Source organism: Perca fluviatilis, chromosome 14 (assembly GCF_010015445.1).
Source record: "Perca fluviatilis chromosome 14, GENO_Pfluv_1.0, whole genome shotgun sequence".
NCBI classification, from domain to species: domain Eukaryota; kingdom Metazoa; phylum Chordata; class Actinopteri; order Perciformes; family Percidae; genus Perca; species Perca fluviatilis.
Genome location: NC_053125.1, coordinates 499,993 through 523,529, shown reverse-complemented (window position 1 = coordinate 523,529; position 23,537 = coordinate 499,993). Strand labels below are relative to the sequence as shown.

Below are 23,537 nucleotides of genomic sequence, written 5' to 3'. Positions count from 1 at the left end.
TGACGGTGGTCAGAAAGCAACAAGAGTGCAGCAACGAAGTTAATATCAGTTTGATCATGAAAGTAAGTTACTTCTCAATCTGTGACGGACAACAGTGGCGCGTTGTTCTTTCTGACCATCAGCATAGCTAAAGTCTGTCTAACAAATGATGAAGAGTGCGTGTGCCAAAAGACTGGGACCAGTCTGTGCACCAACCAGGGGACGCCAAGTCTAAACCACGGTACTCCTCCAACTTTTAATAAACAAATCAAAATGCTCTTAGAGACTGATATATGAATTCATGTATAAGCCAGAAAATTCAGTCTGATGAGAGAAGCCTGTGTGCCTGCTCAACTCGGACCCGTGTACACGTTTATGCTCTTATGATTTTACTTAAATAAATACTTGTTAAACTTTTAAGTCTTCTCCTGTTTACTTAGTGGATTTTAACACGTACAAAGTGGTGACCCCGACATGATCCGCTAAGTGGCGCCAGAGGACTTTCCCCTGAATCGAGCAGACAGGACGGACTCCAGTTTTTCCTTCACTCAAAACAGCGCGCTGTCAAAATAAGGTAAGCAGAGACCTGTTAATATCTAACTTCTGCACATTGAGCATAACCAAATTTTTGAGTGAAGAAGAACAAGAGTGCTGTTGGTAAATTGAATGAAATCTTAAGAGTATAAAAGAAAACTAAACAGTAAAACGAAATTACAAAAAAAGAACTGATAAAAGAGTGAAAAGAAAGCCTGTAAAAAGCTCTTGGTCCACTGTGATCGGGGAGTTGGGCAACAAAAATTAAATCTAAATTAGACCTGTAAAAAGCTCTTGGTTCATTGAGACCGGAGAGTTGGGCAAAGCTAAAATCAAAGAGGTAAACCTTCGAAGGTTCAATGGTCTGACGAGACCTATAAATTGGCTAATTAAGAGACTCGTAAAAAGCTTTTGATCTACAACTGGTCGGAAAGTTCAGTACATTGGATGAAATAAAACCGTAAAAAGCTCTTGGTTAGAAAAATCGGAGTTGGTTTAATTTGAATTAATTAGAGGAATCGCAGTCGGTTGGTTGGTAGATACTGTAAAAAGCCAATGATTGTGAATTCAATGCAATGGCAGAAAACGTTTTACATTTCGATACGGAGGCAGATTTTGAAGTATATTGTGAAGAGAATAAAATTACCAGAGCGCTGTTTGATTTTGAGGTATACTGTGAAGAGGATAAAATTAATAAGGCACAGCTTGAAGTAAAAACAATTACTAGTGAGGGTTCATTGTGTGAAGTGTCAGAAGAACAGACAGGGGAGAATACTTTAGGAAAAGAGTGAAACAGTAACAGGTAATGGTGACGAAGTGAGTTTAGAGCTAGACTCAGATTTTGAGAGCAACATACAGCAGGACAAGAGACAGACTGACGTTACAGAGTCAAATTGACACTTTGAAAAGCAGAGAAAATTGTTCGTTGAAAATAATATATACATATATAAATATACACGGTTTCTTATATATAGTGTGTTTCGGGTGCTGTTGGGGACTGTCCTGCATAGCATAAAGAAGTGAAAGATTGTGCATACAGTGCTGAAATGGAAGAACTGAAAGCTTTTCTGTTGGTGAAACTGGGGAAGAAAGCACCGGGGGGGGCAGCAGAAACAATGGGTTGAGACAGGAAAAAAGCTACTCTGTAAGTGGGAAAAGGAAGGACTGTTGGCAGACATAGGGAGAGATGAGAGTGTATTGAGAACTTTGAATATCAGAGCAGAGAGTCAAGCACGAGTGGCAGACACAGAATGGAAAGAAAAAGGCAATAGGGAGGGGGGCCCGGCGGGGCCCGCAAAAAAAAAAAAAAGGGAAAAAAAAGCCAAGGGGGCTGACTGAACTGCTGAGTAAACCGAAAAGGAAAAATGATAAGTTGGCAACATCTGGTGGCACAACTGAAGCAGTACCAGAAAAGACTAATAATAACCCAACCACAGCCACTGCCAGCGTGTACCCTTCCCTGCCACAACCAACAGCACCTCCATCCTATGAGGCTGTAAAAGTGGTTCAAGCTCCTGTGGTGCCAGTAAAGAGAGGTGTACTGGAAGTGAATGGAGGAGTTCTGGATCTGGACATTCCACAACATAACATCCTGGCGAATCTGGTGAAATGCACAGCCGACCTGACTGACACAGTTAACAAACTAGAAAATCAAATGCAAAACACCAGAGCAGAAATGAGCCATCTCAAGGGGGAATCCGTGGTCGGGACACAGTTTCACAATTTATATATGGGTCAATGACGTATAAGGATTTTCCACAGGCCAATTTTAAAATACAATAAATATGACTTTTTATTGCATTTGTTCAAACATTAACAATGTTGTGTATTAATTAATTTATATAAAACAATTATTTAAACTGATTTTAGTGTTTTTTCATGTTCATGAATTGGCCATGACCTTAAAAAATGTCATGTGGTGCGACCGTGGATTATTTAAAAAATGAACATATATCCTTAACCTGTTTACATGTATTTTACAAGTTCTCAGTAATATGAAGTCTGTAGAAACAAATTATTTGGATTTCTTCTGAAATTATATAGTTGTTAATATTTGTTTTTGTTCTATAACATCACAGTCACCTACCTACATGTAGTTAACATACACATTTTTCCTGTGAATTACACAAAATTGAAAAAGATGTCTAAACAATAAAATTCCCTTCAGCATACTTAATCAGAGATTAATATTTTAGCCTCAGAAATGTAATATTGCATTTTTATTTTAATACAGTTATTGCCATATCTGGTCGCACCACATGATGTGTGGTCGCACCAAATCAAACAGATTTGTCAGTGAAGGCAAACATTTCATTTTCATTTCCATACTATTTTAATAAAAAAAAAAAAACACAAACCACTTAAGAGAATAGACCATTCTGTTGGTATCTTGTAAACATTTCATGAAAGATTCAAAGAACAACAAGGATTGCTGGAAAGAACTACCCTGAACATCCAGAGTTTCATGGTAGGAAATAACAACAAACACAACACATTTTTAAAACATCAAACTGCTTATTTTATTAATCCTGTTTATTATGATGGGACCATTGGGATTGGGGTATAGGCGTTTCTTTAACCCCAGGAATTTTTTGAACTTTTCCCAGTCATTGCTGCTCAACTTAGAGCAGCGAGAGGTTGCTGGCTCAGGTTCTGAGATCACTGACTGGACATCCTTCTTTAAGTAGAAAATGGCATCTGGAGTTTGTGGCCACATGAATAAGTTCTTATTTCCTGTCTGCCGCATGGCATTGACCTTGACATCCTCTCCTACAACCTCGAGGACCTGGCCAATGTATGGAAGCTCATCATATGTTACAATCACAAATTTGCCACATAAGTCCTGAAGACTATCTTGTTCCATTGGGGGCTCAGAATTTCTTGACTCATCTTCAGTGTGGCATGTGGTGTCCCTCAGGTCAACTTTTACTGGATGGTAGCACAAGCAGGTCTTCATTTCTGCATGCTTGCAGAAGCACGACACCTCCCTATGGCTTATCTTTGCAGCTTGTGAAGACCAAACCTGGTGGATCTTTAAGGTGCCCTTCACAGTCATGATCTTGCCTGGAATCAGCTCATCATACTTTTGTATTGCCTCTTCGCTTATCCAGTGATGATGAATGCTTGATCCTGACTTTTTGGCCAGCATCTCGTACAAATCCTGTGGAGTCTGCAGCTCACCTCCTCGTAGAACGTATTGATCGGCTTCCCTCTTTACGGCACCACCAATACCGTCTGGGGCACCCTTTCCATGGGATCGTTCAGAATAGTTCCATGAAACATACTTAAATCCAGACAGGAAAGGCACAGTACTAAGCATGTACAAGTTTGCTTTGTTCCTGTACTGTGTAACCGGTCCATCACTGATAATATGCAAAGCCGTAATCTTTGGGTAGGTTGCCCTTAGCTCCTCCAGTATGGGCTCCAAGTGTGCCCACACTGCCCGCTCATCATGACGGAGGCTGTCTGACAGTGTTGCATATGATTTTGTGCCATGGACAGTGTAGAGGATAGCAGTGTGGATTGTGGCTTGCTTTCGACTGCCTCCGAAATGATAAGCCTGTATCTCTGTGCTCATCTTGCATGCATAGTTCTCAGAGAAATCAATGTGAAGAACCGCTTCAGAGTCAGTGAGATTTTGTTTTATGTATCGAAACTGCTCTGTTTGGTGGATCCAATTGAACTGATGTATTGCTAAAGCTTCTAGCTTTTTTTGAAACAGCTCTTTTAATTCCTGTATTGGGCCTGTATGTGTGCGCTTTACAACATTTGCAAAGGTTTTTTCTCCATTTGTTGAAGTTACCCGCTCCCATTGTTCCCAAGAGACTGTAATATCGTCTGTTTCAGGAAATTCAACTTCGTCAAAGCAGCACTTAGGACAAACGCGATCCATACATTCCTTATTTTTAGGGTCACATACAATGATTCCCACTAACTCTGAGATGCTGGTTGTCTTCAGCAGCCCTCTCTTGGCAAGTTTGTTCACCAACAGACGGATGTTTTCATGTTCTGAACATGCACAGGTATCTCGGTCCCTGGACTTGGGCTCTGTGATATAAAATGGCCGCCTTCGAACAAATTGTCTGTAAGACATGGACAGATGCTGTTCGACCTCGGTCTGATACTGCGTGTGGAGCTCAGTGAGGGGCTTTGTTAGAACTCTTCTTTGTACTTTCTGTTTATTTTTGGTGATGGTGTCTTTTTTCCCAGCTAAAAGAAAACTGTTTTCATCTCTGGACAAAAACTTGATGACGGCCTGCTTTCTTTCTGCTGACACTTTTTTGCTTCCCCTTTGCTTGAATTTTTCACTTAGGCCTTGAGTTTGTCTTGCCATCAATCTCCTCTCTCTCTTTCTACATTTATCCTTTAGTTTTCTCATTTCTGCCAGCTGTTTCCTCAGATACAAGACCTGCTTTTCTAGTGTTCCCTTCTCCTTCTGCAGTCTTTTGCTACGTTTCTCAGCTGAAGTATTCTTCCTCTCAACTTTCTCTGGGGTGGACGCGACTGGTGGATTAAAATCCTCATTAAAAGGTTCTGGGTCTAAGATCGGTTGACCTGCATTTTCGGATGGCTCTGGAGCTATAGCTACATCAAGCAGAATTGGCTGGATGTTGTCCATAGATGGCGGTGTGAGGTCTAATACAGCATTCGCCATCTTTTTCCTATCCCTATAGGAACCGGATGCAGCCCTCCATTTCTCTCTCTGCTTCTTTTTCTCTCTACTAGGCAGCTCACTTGCCTTGACATAGTGAATCTTTCCCTGCTGTTTTCTTCTCTGGTAGCTGAAACAAATATATTGTCATGTCATAAATCTACGCTGAGTGTTTTCTTTTGGACAAATGACAGTAGATGAATATTTTAATGAAAAATGCATGTCCTACACACAAGAGGAATATGTAGTTCATGTTGCTTTTCAATTAATTGTCTTAATTTTCTGCATTTTACAACAAACCTTTCTTTTCTCCTGGCAAGGTACTCTGCTCTTGCTGCAGGGTCAGAATTGACGCGTTCACTGTGGCGAGCAGTCTTTACTTTACTTGGCAGTGGCATCTGATGAAATGGATTCAAATATTATTATTGTTGTTATTATTATTATTATTAAGACAATTTAATTTTTCAGTATTTTTGTCATTATATTGTACAAATACTAATCATAAACCGTTTTCTCTGAAATACATTAAATAATCATGAAAAGCCTTAATCTTGTTTATAGAATATTAAAATGAATTACTAAACCATAAAAAAGAATAGAAGAGCACAAAACCTGTCAATATAAGATGTATATTAGTCTTGGAAGGCATGATTCAATGGTCGCACCACATGATTTGTGGTCGCACCACATGATTTTTTTTAATTAAGTACAAATTTACAGGCACAGCATTGGCCACCTAAATAAAACTAGCTAGTTTCTCGCGAAAGGGCACTATCTATCAAAATATCAATTTGTAAATATAAATTAACATTTATTGTCTTTTTGAAGTCATACCACATGACATCCAAAAGTGGAAACTACATACCAGCCGTTCAAAAAGTTTTTTTCTTCAAAATATGAGAGAGGGTTACAAACCTGCTTGTTGCTTTCAAGGGTCCTTGGCAAACTGACGTATGATGCAACTTCCTGTTTTTCAGTGGAATTCAAAATAAAAGCTCCAAAATGGTAATTTCTTGATGGTCGCACCGCATGATATTTCATAAAATGTACATACTCGGACAAAGTTTGTTTGTATATTATGACAGAAATACCAATACTAGAGCACTGTTATATTATATAAGACTACAAAACACTTTGGAAAATATGCCAAAAATGGCAGAAAATACATTTTAATACATTATCAGCAAATTTCCGGAAGTTTCCAAAATAGCAGTCATGCCTGACCGGTCGCACCACATGATATTTTGACACTTTCAGTAACAAAAAAATTTGAAATGCCATATGATTTTTGAAAAATTAATGTGGTTACATAAAGGGGGGCGACACTAAATATAAATTATGTTTTTTTCTATAAATCTAGACAATTTTTAACTGGAGAAAATGCAGTCGGACAGTAAATTTAGGCGTCATGTCATTCACCCATATATATTTAAAAAATGGGAGGTTGTTCCAAAACATGGTTACATACCCAAACCCTCATTTAACAAATATGTATACACTGGTTTATAAAATTATGAAGATTTTTTTTTAGAAAATCAAAACCTGTTTTGTCCCTCATCTCAAGAATCACTGACACTATTGAACAAGGACAAACATCCTGTGCTCAACATCTGGCTGCACTATCGAAAGCTGTCCAAAAAACTACCCACCTGGTCATGCATCACCCATTGCAGATCCACACGGACCACGGAGTGACCGCATTCCTGCTGAGCAATGCATTCACGTTCAGTACTGAACGAAAACTGAAAATACAGAAGGAGCTGAGACAACCCCACATCACTTTTGTAACCTCAGCCATCAATTTGGCAGACAAAATGGGACACGGACAACCCCACAGCTGTGAAGAAGTGGCAGCACAAGAACTGAAACTCAGGCCAGACCTGAAAAACGAACCTCTGCCAAATGCACAACATTGGCTGTACACAGATGGATGCTGCTACAAAGGAGAAAATGGAACTGTAGCTGCTTATGCGGTGATGGAACAACACGCAGATGATACACACACCGAAGTGGACTCAGGAATAATACCACAACCTGCATCAGCACAAATGGCTGAAATATTGGCACTCACAAAAGCACTGCAGTGGTCAAGAGGGAAAAGGGTCAATATCTACACAGACTCAGCATACGCACATGGAGCGGTGCATATAGATGGACCACAATGGCAGAAGAGGAATTTCCTGACCACCAGCAAGACTCCTGTCAAGCACAAGGATCAACTGGTAACCCAAAAGCGCCAGCAGCAGTGGCAATAATGAAGTGCAAAGGACATGACAAAGCAGTCACAAGGGTGGCAAAAGGAAATGAAGCAGCAGACCAAAGAGCCAAAGAAGTTGGAGGGTACACTCCCAGACAAATGACACTGCAACCAGAGGGAGGACCAACAGAACTAACCACAGAAAACATAAAAGACATCCAAGAAGAGGCCGGACCATATGAACATTCAGAATGGCAGAGAAAAAGAGCATGCAAGGGTAAAGACAGCATTTGGAGGTCACACACTGGACACATAGTCGCTCCGGCAAAGCTATGTCGACTATTGTTCCCAAGCATGCACGGCCCCACCCATGAGGGAACCAGAAGAACCCTGACAAACATGAAAGAACTATGGTGGCACCCATGGATGTCAGACATCATCACCAACTGTTTGGAAGAATGTGACACATGCAACAAACACAATAACAAGAAACCATTCAAGGCACCAGCAGGAAAATTCCCTGTGCCTACAGCCCCCTTTCAAGACATCAACATAGATTTCACAGATATGGGGCCAGAGAACAGAGTAGGGGGAAAAAGGTATCTCCTTGTAATGGTAGACAGATTCACAAAATGGGTTGAAGCGATACCAAGTAAAGATGAAACAGCACAGACAGTTGTAAACTGGCTGAAAAATGAACTAGTACCCAGATATGACCGCATACTAAAATCGACACGCAATGGATCTCATTTTGCTAACAAACATCTAAAGAAAGTAGAAGAGGCATTAGGGATCATACACAGATATGGGTCAGTTTATCATCCACAATCACAGGGATTAGTGGAGAGGGCCAACCAGACACTGAAAAGACAAATCGCTAAAGCGTGTGAAGGTACAAAACTAACATGGGTAGAAGCACTGCCGTTAGCTCTTATGTCCATGCGCAGTTCCCCAGGATCCGACACACACTTATCTCCTCATGAGTTACTGACTGGAAGAAAAATGCCAGGCCCACCCAGGGATGGAGGTCATATGCCATCCCTGGATGTGTGTAAACAAGAATATGATGACTACATGAAGGCATTGACCAGTCTTACTTCAGTTTTATCTGAACAGGTCGCCAGAGCACAGGCCCCGGGAGAAGAGGAGCCCCGGAGCAGTGTCAAGGTAGGTGACTGGGTGCGAGTGAAAGTCCACAAGAGAAAGTGGACCGAGCCCAGGTGGCTTGGACTGTACGAAGTGAGGGAGGTTACCTCACACTCTGTCCAAGTAAAAGGCAAGGCAGGAGCTGCTTGGCACCACCTGACACATTGTGCCCCAGCACCTACACCTTCCCGTGATTTGAGGGAAGTTAGAGCTGATTTGATCAACAATGCCACTCCCGTTCAAACTTAGGCAATCAGGCCAAGGGAGTGAACCCAGACTAAAATACTACTATGGATGCACATGGAAGGTCTGGATAGGTATGCTAATATCTACAGCCATACTCGTTATGTTGTTATTTTGGTTCATAGATACCAAATATGACAAATAGGAAGAAGGGAGGTTCAGGTGACTAGAACAAAGGGACAGATCACATTGTCATTTATTAGGGGAAACACAGGCACAGCCCTATTAGACCTATGCGACATAGTGCCATGCACCACAAAAGACAGGAGAGAGGAAGTCATATACATATGCGTCACAACCAACTCAGACAACTGGTGTGGCAGTTGGAAGTGTGCCATAGCTAACACAGGCTCAGATTGGGGAAATGTGGGATGTGAACCATATGATACAATGCACCTTACGATAACACGTAGGGACCTGAAATCCAGACTGAGTGTCGGTAGAAAGCAGGAAGGACGATGCCAGGAACGGAAATGTAATACTATATATGTGACGTTGAAGGATCCAAAACCAGAGGATGCAGGGACTTATGTTATGGGATTGTATGCTGAAGGGAAAGACCCATTAGGACAGTTCACCATTCAAGTCACAGACCCATGGAGTAATAGTACACTGTCCACATCCATTACTGTCCAGGTTGACGCAATGAACACAGGTATGGGTGTCCTGAAAGACTCTAAAGGGCCATTAGTAAAATATTTGAACCTAGAGGACTTTACCATTGAGGAAAGGTTGGAGATGGAAACTGGTTTCACACCCTCAGGTAACACGTGGCTCAAAATGATGAAATATACTGCTAGAACGCATAAAATGTCCGACTGTGTTATCTGTGCTAAAGCAAGACCTCATTTGGGGACAGTACCATTCCCACTCTCACCGGTGGACGACCCTATTGGTTATAATTGTATGTTAAAGGGGTGATAGAATGCAAAACTGATTTTACCTTGTCATAGTTGAATAATGACAGTTTAGTGGGTAACTAGGACATACATAGAACCTCTAAATCCCATTGACACCTCTTTTCTCTGCAAATTTGAAACTGCCTCTGAAAACGGGCAAATGTCAACGAGCCTCATAGTTGACGTCAACTATTGCGGCTCCTCCTCATTTGGCTCTAGTCTTTCTCTTTGTCATGCCCCAACATTTGCATAGGCTACACAACTGACCTGAGATCAGTTAGTCTTCTGAATCTAGGTCGTGCAGATCTCAGAAATTGTATACATTGTTCATATGCTATTTTACCATTAAATTCACTTCTGAGACTTTTTTATGCGAGAAATCAACTATGTAGAGGTCAAATATGGGCCGTTTTACGAAAATTGATGTCTAATTGCAAATTTTGTCCGCCTGTGTGTCGGAGTTCACCGCCGGTGCTGCCTGTGTAGCTGCCTCGCCGCCTGGCCTGCCTTCCTTCACAGACCCCGGCCTGCTGTGAGGTAGATGGATCACAGTCACGGCTGGCAACCCACGCAATCCATACCCGCGCAAAGTCACCGTTTTGGGCTAATGGACTACGAAACGCCGCTGCTCTGACAGAATTCCAGGGCCTCCAACTCCCCTCTTCCTGCTAGCTAAATGCCGGTGTATGTGAGTGAAAGCGCGGTCAGCGAGCTTGTTACGCCAGCATTCTCTTACCACAGGTTCCAGTTACTCTTTTAATGTGTGTAATTATAATGCGTTGAGTTATTTAAACAAACGATTGGGTAAATAAACGCCGCTTGTCCGTGAGTCTCATTGATACAGCCTGCGGCTGGATGGAGCTCTATCAATGAGAGCTAGCTAGCCTCCTCTTAGAATTCCTCTGGAATTCACAAAAATTCATTAACTTGAAATCTGACACAGTTCTTAGCTTTATATAACATTTAGTTAGATGTTGTATACGTGGCGTGACGAAATTCAAACTGTAATTAAAGCTGCGAGCAGCGATGGACGGGCCCTCGCGTCTCTGCGCGCATCGGGGTTACCGGCGGACTCTGCTCCTTGCGACCGTGCATTTGCGCGGCACTCAGACGTCGCAAACCGTCACCAATGAAAAGGGAACTCCCCGCCGAGTTCAACGACAGCTCACACAAGACTCTACGTCATACGGTTCATTAGCTGTGAAAAGGGGCATGGCCAAAGTATAGGGGGCGGTCCAAACCTTTACCAATAAACAAGGAAGTCTCTGCTGAGTTCATTGATACCTCACATAAGACTCTACCTTAAACGGGTCACCATTTATGAAAGGGGGCGTGGCTTAAGCATAGGGTGGCAGGCTAAACCATGACCAATGAAGAAGGAAGTCTCTGCTGAGTTCAATGATACCTCACACAAGGGTATACCTTAAAACCGCTCAGACAGGGCGCATGCGTACGCAGTGACCGGCAGCATAGTAGTGTAAGGATTGTCTGTTTGTTTGTACTCGTTTAAGTTATCAAAGTGTTCTGATCGCTGTTTTTTTTTAACGTATATCCGCAATTTCCACGCACGATTAACTCTTCAGTAATCGATCTCTATGACCGGTTAAAATGAAATGGACTGTGGGATGCATTCTGCTGGTAGTGTTGTGGGAAATTTTCCACCTGGCAGAGGCCTGCTGCGGCTCCTCTCAGTCTCGGATTTTATTCAGTCGGGACTATCTGTTAAAGTTCGATCAACCAGCGAACTCTAAGCCACCTCCAGATCTAATCTTCCCAAATATTGCCGACATCAGATGGCAGTATGGAAAGAAGGGGAGCTCTACCAACGCACCTCGCCAGACAACAAGGAAGCGGGGGAGGAGAGGTGGATTACACGAGCGAGCAAGGCGGCCCCTGTCGCGTATTCCTCTGCCCTCTATCATCCTTGCTAACATGCAGTCCCTCCGAAACAAGTCGGATGAACTGAAGGCCCATGTCCAGTACCAACATGAATTCAAAGAAGCTTGTATCCTGGCTCTGACAGAAACCTGGCTGGGAGAAGCTGACTCGGATGCTGGCATTGCATTAGAGGGGTTCAGTGCTCCTTTTCGTATGGACCGGGTTGCAGCGAGCACTGGAAAGTCGTGAGGGGGCGGGGTTTGCCTGTACATAAATGAGCGCTGGTGTAAAACAACACTAGTGAGAGAAAAGCTGTGTACAAAAGACATTGAACTGCTGTCAGTCTCCTTGTGCCCCATTTGCCCAGAGAATTCCTGCAGATTTTTGTAACACCCAAAGGCCAATGAAAGCACTTCCCTAGAATTAATCCATAGCACTGTCACAGAAACTACAGGCACTATCCCCCGATGCCCCAAACCTAATTTTAGGTGACTTCAATCACTGTCACTTGGACAAAATTTTAAAATGTTTTTATAATTATGTGTCTTGTCCAACTCGAAATGGGAAGATTCTTGATCAGTGTTATGGCTCTATCAAAGGTGCCAATAAATCTATCCCTCTCCCTCCCATGGGTTCTGCTGATCACAACTGTGTGCATCTTATACCAGCGTACCGCACTTGCCTACAGAGGGGGAAAGTAGATACCAGGCAAGTGAAGGTCTGGTCTGAGGAGGCTATGCTGGCCCTGCAAGGCTGCCTGGACTGCACCTTATGGGAGGAGTTTGTCCAATCTTCACGGGACATAGATGAACTGACTGAAGTGGTCAGCTCATGGGTTGCATATTGTGAGGACACGGTAATTCCTAAAAAAGTTGTCAAAATATACCCAAATAACAAGCCATGGGTGAGAAAACAACTTAAAGACTTGTTGAAAAAGAAAAAGCTAGCATTCAGACAAAATAATTTTCAGGAATTATACAGCATTCAAAAGGAGATTAAACTTGAAATTAAAAGGGCTAAATGGGACTATAAACTCAAAGTGGAACACAAACTTAGTAATAACCTCTTAGGCTCAGCATGGGACAGTATTAAAACAATGGTGGGTCTAAATGACAAAACAAAGAAAAGGGTGGCACTGGAAGGCTTTACCTCAGATATATCCCTGGCCCAAGAACTAAATCATTTTTATTCAAGATTTGACAAATATGATTTTAGCAATGAAATTGTTGGCCTAAAACAGTCCTTACTTCCCCTGTCCCAATCACCTGTCTGCTTCTCTACACAAAGTGTTGTGAACATCTTTAAACACTGCAAAGCCAAAACAAGTCTGGGCCCAGACAACATTGGTAGCTGTGTTCTCTCCTGTTGTGCAGAACAGCTAGGCCCCATTTTTAATTATATTTTTAATCAATCGATGTGACAACAGAAGGTTCCTGATTTATGGAAACAGTCTATTATAGTTCCTGTTGCAAAAATCAGCCGCCCAAAGACTTTAAATGACTACAGACCCATAGCCCTTACTTCACTTGTGATGAAGTCCTTTGAAAAGCTGATAAAAAGAGAACTAACATTTAGGACAAACAGTCTCCTTGACCCACTAGAGTTTGCATATAGACTCAACAGAGGAGTCCAGGATGCAACTGTGACAGTACTCAACCTCATCTTTAAACATTTTGAGGGAAATAAAAACCACGCTAGACTACTGTTTGTGGATTTTTCTTCAGCCTTTAACACCATTCAGCCGCACCTGTTGGTTGAAACTTAGAATGTGTGGTCTACATGTGATACTGAGCCCGCCCCTATAATATGACCACACCCACTTACTCAGGCCACGCCCCCTTTCATAACATTTGAACCGTTTAAGGTAGAGTCTTGTGTGAGGTGTCATTGAACTCAGCAGAGAGTTCCTTCTTTATTGGTGATGGTTTGGCCCGCCCCCTATGCATAAGCCACGCCCCCTTTTATTACTAATGGCCCGATTGATGTAAAGCATAGAGGGCGGGTCAATCCATGACCAATTAAAAACGAAGTCTCTGCTGAGTTCAATGACACCTCACACGAGACTCTACCTTAAACCATTTTGATCTCAAAGTTCGAAATTAGTGCGATTTTGGCCATTTCCACATGTCGTACTTTAACGAACTCTTCCTAGAGATTTCATCCGATCAACTTCAAACTTGGTTAGTGTTGATTTTAAGATGTTAAAGATGAAAAGTTGTTAAAAGAAAAACTTTTCGTCTTATGGCGTGCCGAGGGCGCTGTTATTTTGAGCGCGTTTCGCCGGAAACAGGAAGTGGGTGTAACTTCGAGGTACGTTGTCCGATTACTTCAAAACTTTTCAGGATTCATAAGAGTCCAACCCTGAGGGACAAATAACGGCCGATATTTACTTAAAGTCATAGCGCCCTAGCGCGGCAACAGGAAGTAGGCCTAAAAGTCAAGGTGCTATACTTTAACGAACTCCTTCCTAGAGATTTCATCCAAGGACTTCAAACTTGGTCTGTACCATCCCAACACCTTAACGATGAAAAGTTATTAAAAGAAAAACTTTTGTCAGATCGGTGGGGGTGTGGCGGGGCCATTTTGAGTGTTTAGCGATGAAGAAAGAGTTGTAACTTGAGTGTACTTGTCGTATCTGCCCGAAATTTCTCACGATTGACAAGGGTCCAGGCCTGAGGACACCTACAGGTCAAAATTGACTTTTGGTCATAGCGCCCCCCGCTGGCAACAGGAAATGCGCCTTATATGACAAACATCATCCGATTTGCATGAAACTCAGAATGTGTGGTCTACGTGTGATACTGAGCCGCCCCCCTATAATATGGCCACGCCCACTTACTCAGGCCACGCCCCCTTTCATAACATTTGAACCGTTTAAGGTAGAGTCTTGTGTGAGGTGTCATTGAACTCAGCAGACACTTCCTTCTTCATTGGTGATGGTTTGGCCCGCCCCCTATGTTTAAGCCACGCCCCCTTTCATACATGCTGACCCATTTAAGGTAGAGTCTTGTGTGTGGTATCATTCATCTCAGCAGAGGCTTCATTTTTAATTGGTGATGGTTGGACCCGCCCCCTATGCTTTAGCCACGCCCCCTTTCACAGCTAATGAACAGTATGACGTAGAGTCTTGTGTGAGCTATCGTTGAACTCGGCGGGGAGTTCCCTTTTCATTGTTGACGATTTGCGGCGTCTGAGTGCCGCGCGAATGCACGGTCGCAAGGAGCGGCGTCCGCCGCTAACCCCGACGCGCGCAGAGGCACGAGGGCCCGTCCATCGCTGCTCGCAGCTTTAATTGTTTATGTTTTTTAATTTGCCTGCAAGGTAGGCAATCTCTGTATTGTGTGTACGATTGTGTGTGATTTTATTATACTACCTGCTGCACAACAAATTGCCCCACTGGGGGACAAATAAAGTAACTTGACTTGAAAAGTTCAAATTGTATGAAAAGGGGCGGGGCTTAAGCATAGAGGGCGGGTCAATCCATGACCAATTAAAAACGAAGTCTCTGCTGAGTTCAATGACACCTCACACGAGACTCTACCTTAAACGGTTCAAATGTTATGAAAGGGGGCGTGGCCTGAGTAAGTGGGCGTGGTCATATTATAGGGGGCGGATCAGTATCACATGTAGACCACACATTCTAAGTTTCATGTAAATCGGATGATGTTTGTCATATAAGGCGCATTTCCTGTGGCTGGGGGGGGCGCTATGACCAAAAGTCAATTTTGGCCTGTAGTTGTCCTCAGGCCTGGACCCTTGTCCATCGTGAGAAATTTTGGGCAGATACGACAACGTACACTCAAGTTAAGACAACTTCTTTGTTCATCGCTAAACACTCAAAATGGCCGCCACGCCCACACCGTCTGACAAAAAGCTTTTCTTTTAATAACTTTTCATCGTTAAGGTGTTGGGATGGTACAGACCAAGTTTGAAGTCCATCGGATGAAATCTCTAGGAGGAGTTCGTTAAAGTATAGCACCTTGACTTTTAGGCCTACTTCCTGTTGCCACTAGGGGGCGCTATGACTTTATTTGTCCTCAGGGTTGGATTCTCATGAATCCTGAAAAGTTTCGAGGTAATCGGACAACGTACACTCGAGTTACACCCACTTCCTGTTTCGGCGGCGAAATGCACAAAATGGCCGCCCCGCCACGGCCACGCCCTATGACGAAAAGTTTTTCTTTTAACAACTTTTCATCTTTAACTTCTTAAGATGGCACAGACCGAGTTTGAAGTTGATCGGATGAAATCTCTAGGAGGAGTTCGTTAAAGTACGACATGTGGAAATGGCCAAAATCGCACTAATTTCGAACTCAAAATGGCGGACTTCCTGTTGGGTTTAGGGTATGGCTCCAATGACGTTTTTTGTACATCTTGACATGGTACATATGTCTACCAAGTTTCGTGAGTCTACGTTAAACGCACTGCAGGGGCTCAATTTCTTTAACTTTCTAGGGGGCGCTAGCGAGGCATTTTTGTTTGCCTATTCCCGAAACCCTTAAAATACATACATTTTCACCAGACTTGATGCAACCGCCAAATTTGGTGAGTTTTTGAATATATTAAGCCCCTCAAAAAGCCAATTCATTTGACGGGAAAATAATAGAAGAAAGAAAGAAAGAAAGAAAGAAAGAAAGAAAGAATAACTAGAACTGCAAGCAGTTATGACGGGGCCCAAGCCTCCGATGCCATTCGCCTCCGATGCCATTCGCCTCCTATGCCATTCGTCTCTGATGCCAGTCATCCGCCATGCCCCGGGGAGCCGCGCCAGTTGCCCCCAATGACCCGCGAAGCTGCGCCAATGCGGGACCGGAAGCATTACGTAGGGGGGGCAAACGTTGGTGAATGTCGAGAGGTTTGATGCACGAGGTCTGCGGTACTCTGCCGTTGCAAATGTAGTGGTTAACAGTTCATCTCCATGCATATACAGACTACTTTTAACAATTCTCAACTATAAACAAACTTCTCAACCCCCCTGACCACAGTGGACAGCAGAGAGAAATGAGAGAGTGACTTCGAGGGTGGAGGTACCGGCAGGTGTGGTGGTTGAAAGAGCAGGGGAGGTGGTCAGGTTGTTGTAAATGGTGTCATAGGCACCGATTGATGTTTTCCTCCTTGGGTGCTCACAGGCGCACGTGGTCAAAAAAAAAAAAAGTAGTCAAAAGTTGTTTGCATTTCAAAACCTTCGGAAATGGACAGCGGCCGACACTTCTCACACGCGCCTATTAACTCGATAATAAAGCCGTAAAGTAGGCTTTCAACTCAGGACAGCGCCACTTCTCACACATACAGATAGGATTGGAGATGAGAAGTTTAACTGACACGTAACCGCGATCACCTTCGTGGGAAATTAAGAATAAATGCCACCAACATACCCAATCACGCTATGACAGACTCTCCACTTAGCACCAACTGCAATGTTTAATTGCACGGTATTAGGGTACAATTAGGTATTGTGTTGATTTTGGATTGAAAAAGTGGGAGAAAAGAGTTACATTTTGTCCACTGTGAAGGTTGTAGAAACTTTGTCAGGTGGGTTAAGAAGTTTGTTTATTGTATATAACACCAGAGGCCTGTACTACGAAGCAAGATCAACTTGTCCTGGATCTCTTTCTGTAATCCGGCTTCACCTAACCTAACAACTGCGGTCCATCATAACCTGTACTACGACGCTGGTTATCAACTAGTTCAGTCAGCTCAGGGTTTCCCAATCCAGCGGCACGCGCGTTCACATAAAAGAGGTGGTATTTGCGCACCACAACCAATCGCAAACATCTACCAGAGCCGCATGTTATATAAGAAGAGCAAATTATAATTCTCCATAAATATGAAGAACACAGACACGGTTTTACAGAGAAAACGCAATACAGTCGCTGCTTCCTAAAACAGGAAGGAAAGCTGGAAAAAAAAATAAATGAATAGCCGATGCTGTAGATGTTTAAATCACAACGCTTATTGATATCACTTCCCCATCAGTCAGGACCAAGATCTGACCATAATTACACTTGTGCTTTCCATAAACTGTCGTTGCTTTAGGCTATTATTTCAGTTGCAACCCTGGCAGTGGGAAGCGATCGTGAGAGCAAATAAAAAATATATAAAAACATAATTCAAACCGATGTGCGCACTGGCGACACATGGCTCAAGAAGCCGATATGTAATTCCCTCCCATTAAAATATATAGGCTATATTTCATAAAAATACCCATGTTAACGGGATTGTTGGTCTCTCAATGTTTAACTTTTATGAGCGCACCCCTCTCTCTCTCTCTCTCTCTCTCTCTCTCTGTACCGAGCTCCGCCTGATCTTCTTTAAGAACGGTGACGCCGTTATCAATCGACCTATTGATTGGTCAGTAGGCGGTGCTTTAACACCGGCTGATCTCTGATCTCCAACTTAACCTGCTCCCGACCAGGTTAGGTGTTCAGCATGAGTTACCACGGTGATTGAACCCGATAACAACTGATCCACCTTCGTAGTACAGACAATCCTGGGTTGAGCCTTAAGTTAGCTCGTTAACGCCAAATCCTGCTTCGTAGTACAGGCCTCAGGGGAGCACGCAAAAGCGAAAACCAAAACGTAATGGTAGGAGGTAAACATCAGTAAATATTGAGAAGTGTGAGCTGCAAGGTCTTTGATACATTCCCATTGCAAATATTCCATTAACATTGATTAACAGGGCAAAACACCTTTATGTTGATTATAGCGCCCACTAATGGCCGATCTTTGCCAAATTTGGTACAGCGCCTCAGAATGCCATGCCGAACGAGCACCACAATTTTGTGTTGATTGCTTTTACTGTGGCAGAGATATTGCAATTGCAAATTTCCCATTGAAATGCAATGAGAAAATTGGCGGGAAAACAAATAAACGTTGCTTATAGCGCCCCCTAAAGGTCGATCTTAGCCAAATTTGGTAGAGAGTATCGTAGTGGAATGTTGAACAAGTTATTTGGTGATAACTTTAAATTTAACCGAGATATGATATGATACGTGTGGGGTAGCTAGCTAGGACAATTTGTTTGGTTGTCAATTTGGCATAATTTAACATAGCAAAAGTATTTCCATAACTTTTTGTCAGGTCGACCTGGAGAGGCTAAATACCAGGTTTCGTGCAGATCGGTCGCACAGCCTAGGACGAGTTCGAAAAAGTTGGTTTTGCACGTTGCGCGACACTGCGAAAACATGTTTGCGCGAAAATTGGCGTGACCTACATCAAGCAATTCAGCATCATTCAAGGAACACGTGGATGTAAGAATTTCTAATGTGTGATGTGTATTGTGGGAGTTAATGACAAAAAAACATTACAGCGCCACCTAGTGGTCCACATGTGTAATTTTTGGTAGGTGTGGTCCATGGTCCATTATCAATCTACCCTGTAAATTTAAAGTTGTTCACATTAGTGTAAGTGGTGAATCTAGAGTTGGGTCACATTGGGTCCCATAGGCCACGCCCACTTTGACCCCACGGTACTCCATTAAAGGGTTGGCCTCAGGATTGGCCCTTGATGGTACCCATCAAATTTTGTATCAATCGGATGAGCCGTTCATGAGATATAAACGTTTTGTACTTGTAGCGCCCCCTAGTGACCAATTTTCGTAAAACGCATGGGGTACCTCCAGAGGGTCATGGCAAAGAATAATCTAAAGTTTGGCGTTGATAGCATTTAATTTGGCTGAGATATGGCAAAGTTGGTGTTTTCATAGTTAGCTACACAAATTTGTTTGTGCGTTATATGCGCAATTTTTATCGTATAAAAATTCTTTCCATAACTTTTAGTCAGGTCAGTCTGGAGATGTTACGGTCCAAGTTTCATGCAGATCAGTTGCACGGTCTAGGAGAAGTTCGAAAAAGTAGGCTTTTGATAAATCACGATTTTTCACGCATAAAACTATAGGCGGAAATGGGCGTGGCCTATATCACGTGATTCAGTTGGATCCAGGGAACGCGTGGATGTATGGCTTTTGAATGTCGGGTGTACGGTGTGGGCCAAACGCGTTTTTGTCTGCTATAGCGCCACCTAGTGGTGGAAATGGGTCAATGTTTGCGCCTGAGGTCCTTGCAGGGTTTTGGACCAGTCCTGAAAAGGGCAACCCCCCACCATGTACAGTTTATGCTGCAGTCGGAGTTTTACGCGGAGAAGAAGAAGAATAATAATAATAAAAAAAATCCTTAGAAAAACAATAGGGTTCCACGCTCCGCTGGAGTGTGAACCGCGTTGCCTTGCAACACGCGGTTCCCTTGCCCCCTCGGGCTTGGACCCCTAATTAAAGCTGCGAGCAGCGATGGACGGGCCCTCGCGCCTCGGTGCGCGTCGGGGTTACCGGCGGACTCCGCTCCTTGCGACCGTGCATTCGCGCGGCACTCAGACGCAGCAAATCGTCACCAATGAAAAGGGAACTCCCCGCCGAGTTCAACGATACCTCACACAAGACTCTACGTCATACGGTTCATTAGCTGTGAAAAGGGGCGTGGCTAATGCATAGGGGGCGGATCAAACCATCACCAATGAAGAAGGAAGTCTCTGCTGAGTTCAATGATACCTCACAAAAACTAAATCCTTAGACCTTAGTATGGGTTACGTATTTATTAAAAGGGCGTGGCTTCAACATAGGGGGCGGGCCAAACCATCACCAATGAATAAGGAAGTCTCTGCTGAGTTCATTGATACCCCACACAAGGGTCTATCTTAAATGGTTCAAATTTTAAGAAAGGGGGCGGGGCTTTAAAACAGGGGCGGGTCAAACCATCACCAATTAAAAGGAAGTCTCTGCTGAGTTCAATGACACCTCACCGCGAGTCTCTACCTTAAACGGTTCAAATGTTATGAAAGGGGCGTGGCCTGGCAAGTAAGTGGGCGTGGTCATATTATAGGGGCGGCTCAGTATCACATGTAGACCACACATTCTAAGTTTCATGTAAATCGGATGATGTTTGTCATATAAGGCAGATTTCCTGTGGCCAGGGGGCACTATGACCAAAAGTCAATTTTGGCCTGTAGGTGTCCTCAGGCCCGGACCCTTGTCCATCGTGACAAATTTCGCGAGACGAATAACGACAGTACACTCAAGTTACAACAACTTCTTTCTTCATCGCTAAACACTCAAAATGGCGCCGCGCCACGCCCGCCACACCGTCTGACGAAAAGTTTTTCTTTTAATAACTTTTCATCGTTAAGGTGTTGGGATGGTACAGACCAAGTTTGAAGTCCATCGGATGAAATCTCTAGGAGGAGTTCGTTAAAGTATAGCACCTTGACTTTTAGGCCTATTTCCTGTTGCCACTAGGGGGCGCTATGACTTTAAGTAAATATCGGCCTTTATTTTGTCCTCAGGGTTGGACTCTTATGAATCCTGAAAAGTTTCGAGGTAATCGGACAACGCATACCTCGACTTACACCCACTTCCTGTTTCGGGCGGCGAAACGCCAAACGAATGCCCCCGGCCACGCCCTATGACGAAAAGTTTTTCTTTTTTAACAACTTTTCATCTTTAATATCTTAAGATGGCACAGACCGAGTTTGAAGTTGATCGGATGAAATCTCTAGGAGGAGTTCGTTAAAGTACGATACATGTGGAAATGGCCAAAATCGCACTAATTTCGAACTTTGAGATCAAAATGGCGGACTTCCTGTTGGGTTTAGGGTATGGCTGTAATGACGTTTTTGTACATCTTGACATGTTACATATGTGTACCAAGTTTCGTGAGTCTTACGTTAAACGCACGGCAGGCGCTCAATTTTCTTAACTTTCTAGGGGCGCTAGCAATCATTTTGTGCCTCTATCCCGAAACCCTTAAAATACGTAAATTTTCACCAGACTTGATGCGACCGCCAAATTTGGTGAGTTTTTGAATATATTAAGCCCCTCAAAAAGCCAATTCATTTGACGGGAAAATAATAGAAGAAAGAAAGAAAGAAAGAATAATAATAATTCCTTCAGTTTCAATAGGGCCTTCGCCGCTGTCGACGCTTGGGCCCTAATAATTCCTTCAGTTTCAATAGGGCCTTCACCGCTGTCGGCGCTCGGGCCCTAAATATACTTGAATTAAGGCGAAAAGGAAGCTAACTATCCGTGATTTGTAGCTAGGATTGAAGGGACAGTCACAGTTAACGAAACACCTAGCTAGCTAGTCTTCACAAATATTAACTTGAAATCGGACACCGTTGTTAGCTTTATAAGACCTTTAGTTAGATTTTGTGTGGCGTGACATGTGTGTAACATATGGTAAGAGATTGCTGGTGTAACAAGCTCGCTGGCGGCGCTCTCACTCTCACATAACGGGCCATTTAGCTAGCAGGAAGAGGGGAGTTGAAGGCCCTGGAGCTCTGTCAGGGCAGCGGTGTTGGTAGTCCCTGCTGTGGGCTGCCAGCCGTGACAGAGCTCCAAGCACTCATAGCAGGCCGGGGTCTGTGAAGGAAGGCAGGCCGGGCGGCGAGGCAGCACTGGCGGGCGGCGAGGCAGCACCAGCGGCTGAACTCCGACACACAGTCTTACCAAATTTGCAATTAGCCATAAATTTTCGTAAAACGGCCCATATTTGAGCTTTATATAGTTTATTTCTCGCTTAAAAAAGTCTCAGAAGTGAATTTAATAACGAAATAGCCCGACAAACAATGTATAACTTTGCAGTGTCTGAAATATGAGGCCTGCTGCCGAGTCTCCCATGTGTTTCTATGTAGTTTGCTCAAACCAATCAGCGTGTAGCTCATTCTGAATATTCATTAGCATATATTTGGAAGAAAAGCTCTTGTTCCAAATAGAGCCATATTCACAGGGTAGTTAAGGGTCTAATAAAATAGCATTCGGGCAATTTTCAGCCCAACCAATGTTACATACCCCATTAGGAGACCTTAAAGCGCCCATATTATGCTTATTTTCAGGTTCATAACTGTATTTTAAGGTTGTACCAGAATAGGTTTACATGGTTTAATTTTCAAAAAACACCATATTGTTGTTGTACTGCACAGCTCTCTCTCACTGCTGTAGATCCTCTTTTCACCTGGTTTCTGTTTTAGCTACAGAGTGAGACCTCTTTTCATCTTCTTCTTCTGTTCTATCTTTGATTGCACTTCGCATTACGCTCAGTAGCTCAGATGTAGATCATGTCAGCTAGCTAACTCTAGAGACAGTAAAAGAAAGGCTGTTTCTCCAACTTTGGTCAGTTACAAGGCAGGATTAGCTGGGAGACTTCTAAATGAGGGCACACATGTAAGTGTTCTTGTAGTTCTTTTTAATTTGGTGAAACTTGTGTGTGTTGTAGCAGTGCTTTGCTATGGAGAACGACGTAGCATGCTAGCGTTAAGTTGCAGTTAGTGCGGCATGCTACGAGCTAACGGTTGTGGTTAGCCAGCTCATTTCGGACTGTGACGTCCGAGCCGATTTTGAACAGCTCACTAGGAGACTGAAGGCAGGACACATTCAGAAACCGTATCTCACTCAAAACAGCATGGATGGAAGTTTGTATGTGTGTGGAAGCACCAGAGACACAAAAGAACACCCCAAATCCCAGAAAAAGTGATTTTTTCATAATATGGGCAGTTTAAGGAACACTGTAAAATACCCTATATAATCATTCTATCACCCCTTTAAGTCTTTACAGTGATGTGACCATGGAAAGTGATGTCTGCAGGACCCTGTTTCTCCTGTATCCCAGAGTGCGTGCAATACAACCGCCTCCAGGAGTGGTCGCCTACCCTGGTAACTATACTTGCATCACACAATCCAACAGCTCTACCATGAATGTGGGACACCTACCTAAGAAGTTTTGTACGTACATCTACAACACATCTTCGTTCGTTCCCAATGTCACACAGTCGATGTTTAACAATCGGAGTAAGGGACTCGCTGATGTCTGGTGGATGTGTGGGACACAGCCCCGCCTTAGACCATCCTTACCTGCTAAATGGGGGGGCACCTGCGCCTTAGTGTCCCTATTATTGCAGATTACCATGCTTCCTATTAGCGCAGGGAAGCTAGAGGAGACAGTACAGTCTACCTATCACAAACATT

The 23,537-nt window shown here is 43.3% G+C and overlaps 1 long non-coding RNA gene across 1 annotated transcript; it reads left to right on the top strand.

The window, feature by feature from the left end:
- The first annotated feature begins 471 nt into the window (after positions 1-471).
- On the top strand, positions 472-23,290 carry LOC120572316. Its single transcript, XR_005641418.1, has 3 exons — positions 472-553; positions 8,478-8,528; positions 23,119-23,290. It is a non-coding gene; the product is annotated as an uncharacterized LOC120572316 (long non-coding RNA).
- Positions 23,291-23,537: the final 247 nt, after the last annotated feature.